Source organism: Diplotaxodon limnothrissa, linkage group LG8 (genome assembly GCF_057381915.1).
Source record: "Diplotaxodon limnothrissa isolate DT_005_m linkage group LG8, D_limnothrissa_male_GT1.1, whole genome shotgun sequence".
NCBI lineage: Eukaryota > Metazoa > Chordata > Actinopteri > Cichliformes > Cichlidae > Diplotaxodon > Diplotaxodon limnothrissa.
In genome coordinates, this window is record NC_140603.1 from 23,906,029 (window position 1) to 23,913,056 (window position 7,028).

Here is a 7,028-nt window from a genome sequence, read left to right on the forward strand (position 1 = left end):
CACCACACTCCTTGTCCTTGATTTCTTATCGTTTCTTATCGTTCCTCTGTCCCTTAATAGAAACCACATATATAGAAACTATCCTCCCTTTCAGTTGTCTTTTGCACTTCCATATCGCAAAGCAGTTACTGTAGGTTATTTTCTGCTTATGCATTAATGTAATTAATTAACTTATTTATCCTTAAGTAAGGTAATGACTTGAGTTCTAATGCTTTTTGTCTCTTGAGTTAGCTGTTGTTAGGATTCAAAAATTGAGAAAGGGTACAAGAGGTGATCGAAAAATAACCACACTGGTCCGGCCGGGTGAAGTCAAACGAGGATTTTAATTCACACGTGGGAAGATCACTGGAAACAGCAATTGATCTTCGACTTACTAAGGCACAAACAATTATTTTATAACATCAGGGTTTGATTTACTGACGCCCCTTCATGCGTCACCGGTACATTTTATACATAGATCAGATCAACACCAGAATGACTTTTCACCTAGAAGATCATCTTCTATTTTCATGGCTTGGTACTTTCCGTTCTTATCTTAAAATGAATTGTTCCTCTTTCTTGTCGAGACATAACTAATCTCTCCTCTAAATAAATCTAACTAATGTGTGTGTATGTGTTGACCTCACATGCTCTTTGTGTCACCTCTTAACTGTCTGTGTCTCATCCTCAAATGCTCTTTCTCAATTCACCTGTTGCACTTCTGACCTTTCACTAGACCAGAAGCTCACTGAGACTATGTGTATGTCTTCTACTAAATAAATGTTTTAACCAAGAACCTCTACTAAAACCTTAATATAAAATGACCTGATATAAGTGTTTTGTAAGCATGTATTGCAATTCCTTCTATGTTCTAGTTTTCCCTCAGCATGTATCACCTAGACACTCTCACTAGATGAAGCTCAAAACCATTAATGAACCTGAACATCAACTCAAATAAGCACAGATATGCAATATGTATAAAATAGTTATAACTGCACCTGAAATACAAAGTTAACATCATCATAAACATCTTAAGGCCATCTTAAAGCTATCTGTTACATTGTTAAAGCAATGATCATACTGCAGATTATATTATGCTGGTCAAATACTTTTCTGTTCATCCCCACAATCCCCCTTTCGACCTCTGGCACACCAGAGGTCGATACATAGGTTGTTGTTCACTCCTCAGTCCACTCGACTACCTCCAGATCCATCATCGGCATCATGGACATAGGGGCCACCGCCCCAGGGTCCACTGCCTTTACAATCACTTTCTCTACCAACCTTCGGGCACAAGGAATGAGACAACAACCACAGGTCACCAAAATACCCACCAATACAGATAGAGACAACATAATTGACAGAGCAAGCCCCTTCCACTTTCCGAACACTGAGGTCATCCAGCTCTCCAGCGGGTTGTCAATTCCCGAGTGGTCATGCATGGTCCTAGAGAGACTCTTTAGCCCCTCCAAGGCTCGCGTCACCGAGCCATCTGGAGCAGTGTTATTCGGGATAAAAGTACAACACTGATCACCGAACATCGCACAAACCCCCCCTTTTTCCGCCAATAACATATCAAGGGCCATTCTATTTTGGACTCCCATTAATGAGGTCGGACCCATCTGCTCCGCTAACCCTTCCATCCCGTCTCTGGTAAGGTTAGAGAGCCTCAGCAAATTATAGTGAACATAATTGATTCTGTCTACATTTTTGTTCGGGGTCACTGGAAAAAGAGCAGAAATTATTGGAAGATTCTCAAAACCCGCAGCTATTTGGTCTATGAGTTTATATTCATTCGGAACTCCTCTGGGGACCCCTATTGAGTCAATCCAGGTTGGCGAGTTCAGCCTAGGGTCATAAGCGTGTGTTCCCTCAATCCCGCTTTTGGACAGGATATGTCTCTTCCGCCTAGCTGCCAATGTGCGTGTGTTGTGCTGTGGAATGTTTTTTACCTGATTTCCAATTAGCATAAGAGGTGCTCCTAGTCTCACCATCGCGCACGTCCCCACACTTCCCAGAGGAACACGAGCCAAAAGAGTCTTGTGCCCACAATAATAATAAAGTCCACTTCTAGCCCAAGTCCCAATTAAAGTGTTGGGATCACTTACATTGTTTGTGGTTCTTCCCGTCTGGGTAACAGCGCACCAACTTGGGTCTATTTCCCCCACGTTATATATTACTTTATCTGTGGAGAACTTAAAACACGCATAATTACCTTTTTTCGGCAAAAATGGTCCTACCTTTGTCCGCTTATCAACTGGAGGAAACAAACTGGATAACACAGTACAGTCTCCAGTACTCACCGCTCCTCTAGTCATTCGCAACATGCAATCATAACCCCACTTGTCCTCCGGATGGAGCGGAGCGGGCTCTGTGAACAACCGTGGTCTAGTGGTTAGGATTCAGCCCCTCACATTACATTGGCGGTCCACGAGGGTCATGGGCCAAGAGATCTGGGACCGATGGTCAAGCGGGCGCTGGACAACGCCAGCTGGCAAAGCACCCAAATTCCAAATGTCTGGTATGCACCAAAATGTAAAATATATCGCATAACTTGTTTGTCCAACGATGCAGTGATCTTAGAACATAAAGAAATCTCCAGAATACATGGCAGGGAAAGAATGGATCATCCTGATGCAGTAGCTGAGCTCTCAAAATTGCCTGATACTTTGTGGTCCGCAGGGCCCACAGATGTAGGTTTAGCTAACTGTTCGCCTGTCCTGTTCCAGCTGAAGTCTGACACACCAATTAACAGACCACAATATAAGCACAAAACTGAAGCAGAAGAAGGTATAGCTGAAACCATTGAAGGACTGTGGAAGGCAGGAGTGCTTGAGCCCTCATGGTCATTTTGGAACACACCTATTTTGCCAGTGGAAAAACATGGGACAGGGAAGTACCGTATGGCACATGATTTGAGAGCAATAAATGCCATACTGAGGACTGACACTGTGCCTGTACCAAATCCCTACACAGCTCTGACCGAAATTACTGGGGACCAAAAGTGGTTCACATGTATTGACCTAGCGAATGCATTCTTTTGTCTCCCACTGCACGAGTCACTCAGAGACATTTTCTCTTTCACATACAGAGGCCGGAAATTTAGGTACACACGCCTACCACAAGGCTTTGCACTCTCACCAGGTATTTTCAATCAGGTGTTGAAAGAGGCATTGTCCCCATGTCAACTGCCAGAGGGCTGTACATTAATACAGTATGTTGATGATCTTCTTATTGCAGCCCCGTCAGCAGCGGCCTGTACGGCAGCATCGCTCGTGGTGTTGAACAGATTGGCGGAGTGTGGCTTCAAAGTGAGTAAAGAAAAACTGCAGTTGGTCCGGCCAGAGGTAACATTCCTGGGCCGGGTGATCGCACACAGATCAGTGGGGTTAATGAACACACACAGAGACCAAATTCTGACACATCCAAAACCAAGAACTGTGAAGGAGTTGCTTTCCTTTCTTGGCTTGACAGGTTACAGCAGGCAGTTCATTCCGAACTATGCGGGTAAAACTGCCCCTTTAAGGGACCTGATCAAGAAAGTTGGTGTTCGAAATCTAAAGGCTGAATTGCCTTGGACGCCGGACACAGAGACAGCGTTCATTTCGCTAAAACAGGATTTGTCAAGAGCCACAGATCTGGCCACACCTAACTATGATGACGCATTTTATCTTGATGTTTCAGAAACAAAGGGAGTTGTGAATGGTGTGTTGTTTCAGAAACAAAGGGAGTTGTGAATGGTGTGTTGTTTCAGAAAAAAGGGGGAGGTAGGGATGTACTTATGTATGTCAGCATAAGATTAAATTCAACAGAAGCAAGGCATCCCACATGCACACAACACACAGCAGGAGTAGCAAAGATAATTCAGAAAACAGCACACATAGTGAGGGAACACCCACTGAAAGTGCTTACCACACACAGTGTAGTGGCCTATGTGAACTCACAGGTATTCACAATGACTCCACTGACGCAACAAAGGTTGAGCAAAATTTTAGAGGCGCCAAATTTGATATTCACACATGAAGGAATAAATATGGCAGACCTAATGGGGTCAGGAGAACCACATGACTGTATTAAGAAAGCCCAGGTTGAAGGAAAAATCAGGGAAGACCTAAAGGCTAATCCCGTAAATCCCGGACGAGCCCCCAAAATGTTAGGATTCAAAAATTGAGAAAGGGTACAAGAGGTGATCGAAAAATAACCACACTGGTCCGGCCGGGTGAAGTCAAACGAGGATTTTAATTCACACGTGGGAAGATCACTGGAAACAGCAATTGATCTTCGACTTACTAAGGCACAAACAATTATTTTATAACATCAGGGTTTGATTTACTGACGCCCCTTCATGCGTCACCGGTACATTTTATACATAGATCAGATCAACACCAGAATGACTTTTCACCTAGAAGATCATCTTCTATTTTCATGGCTTGGTACTTTCCGTTCTTATCTTAAAATGAATTGTTCCTCTTTCTTGTCGAGACATAACTAATCTCTCCTCTAAATAAATCTAACTAATGTGTGTGTATGTGTTGACCTCACATGCTCTTTGTGTCACCTCTTAACTGTCTGTGTCTCGTCCTCAAATGCTCTTTCTCAATTCACCTGTTGCACTTCTGACCTTTCACTAGACCAGAAGCTCACTGAGACTATGTGTATGTCTTCTACTAAATAAATGTTTTAACCAAGAACCTCTACTAAAACCTTAATATAAAATGACCTGATATAAGTGTTTTGTAAGCATGTATTGCAATTCCTTCTATGTTCTAGTTTTCCCTCAGCATGTATCACCTAGACACTCTCACTAGATGAAGCTCAAAACCATTAATGAACCTGAACATCAACTCAAATAAGCACAGATATGCAATATGTATAAAATAGTTATAACTGCACCTGAAATACAAAGTTAACATCATCATAAACATCTTAAGGCCATCTTAAAGCTATCTGTTACATTGTTAAAGCAATGATCATACTGCAGATTATATTATGCTGGTCAAATACTTTTCTGTTCATCCCCACAATCCCCCTTTCGACCTCTGGCACACCAGAGGTCGATACATAGGTTGTTGTTCACTCCTCAGTCCACTCGACTACCTCCAGATCCATCATCGGCATCATGGACATAGGGGCCACCGCCCCAGGGTCCACTGCCTTTACAATCACTTTCTCTACCAACCTTCGGGCACAAGGAATGAGACAACAACCACAGGTCACCAAAATACCCACCAATACAGATAGAGACAACATAATTGACAGAGCAAGCCCCTTCCACTTTCCGAACACTGAGGTCATCCAGCTCTCCAGCGGGTTGTCAATTCCCGAGTGGTCATGCATGGTCCTAGAGAGACTCTTTAGCCCCTCCAAGGCTCGCGTCACCGAGCCATCTGGAGCAGTGTTATTCGGGATAAAAGTACAACACTGATCACCGAACATCGCACAAACCCCCCCTTTTTCCGCCAATAACATATCAAGGGCCATTCTATTTTGGACTCCCATTAATGAGGTCGGACCCATCTGCTCCGCTAACCCTTCCATCCCGTCTCTGGTAAGGTTAGAGAGCCTCAGCAAATTATAGTGAACATAATTGATTCTGTCTACATTTTTGTTCGGGGTCACTGGAAAAAGAGCAGAAATTATTGGAAGATTCTCAAAACCCGCAGCTATTTGGTCTATGAGTTTATATTCATTCGGAACTCCTCTGGGGACCCCTATTGAGTCAATCCAGGTTGGCGAGTTCAGCCTAGGGTCATAAGCGTGTGTTCCCTCAATCCCGCTTTTGGACAGGATATGTCTCTTCCGCCTAGCTGCCAATGTGCGTGTGTTGTGCTGTGGAATGTTTTTTACCTGATTTCCAATTAGCATAAGAGGTGCTCCTAGTCTCACCATCGCGCACGTCCCCACACTTCCCAGAGGAACACGAGCCAAAAGAGTCTTGTGCCCACAATAATAATAAAGTCCACTTCTAGCCCAAGTCCCAATTAAAGTGTTGGGATCACTTACATTGTTTGTGGTTCTTCCCGTCTGGGTAACAGCGCACCAACTTGGGTCTATTTCCCCCACGTTATATATTACTTTATCTGTGGAGAACTTAAAACACGTATAATTACCTTTTTTCGGCAAAAATGGTCCTACCTTTGTCCGCTTATCAACTGGAGGAAACAAACTGGATAACACAGTACAGTCTCCAGTACTCACCGCTCCTCTAGTCATTCGCAACATGCAATCATAACCCCACTTGTCCTCCGGATGGAGCGGAGCGGGCTCTGTGAACAACCGTGGTCTAGTGGTTAGGATTCAGCCCCTCACATTACATTGGCGGTCCACGAGGGTCATGGGCCAAGAGATCTGGGACCGATGGTCAAGCGGGCGCTGGACAACGCCAGCTGGCAAAGCACCCAAATTCCAAATGTCTGGTATGCACCAAAATGTAAAATATATCGCATAACTTGTTTGTCCAACGATGCAGTGATCTTAGAACATAAAGAAATCTCCAGAATACATGGCAGGGAAAGAATGGATCATCCTGATGCAGTAGCTGAGCTCTCAAAATTGCCTGATACTTTGTGGTCCGCAGGGCCCACAGATGTAGGTTTAGCTAACTGTTCGCCTGTCCTGTTCCAGCTGAAGTCTGACACACCAATTAACAGACCACAATATAAGCACAAAACTGAAGCAGAAGAAGGTATAGCTGAAACCATTGAAGGACTGTGGAAGGCAGGAGTGCTTGAGCCCTCATGGTCATTTTGGAACACACCTATTTTGCCAGTGGAAAAACATGGGACAGGGAAGTACCGTATGGCACATGATTTGAGAGCAATAAATGCCATACTGAGGACTGACACTGTGCCTGTACCAAATCCCTACACAGCTCTGACCGAAATTACTGGGGACCAAAAGTGGTTCACATGTATTGACCTAGCGAATGCATTCTTTTGTCTCCCACTGCACGAGTCACTCAGAGACATTTTCTCTTTCACATACAGAGGCCGGAAATTTAGGTACACACGCCTACCACAAGGCTTTGCACTCTCACCAGGTATTTTCAA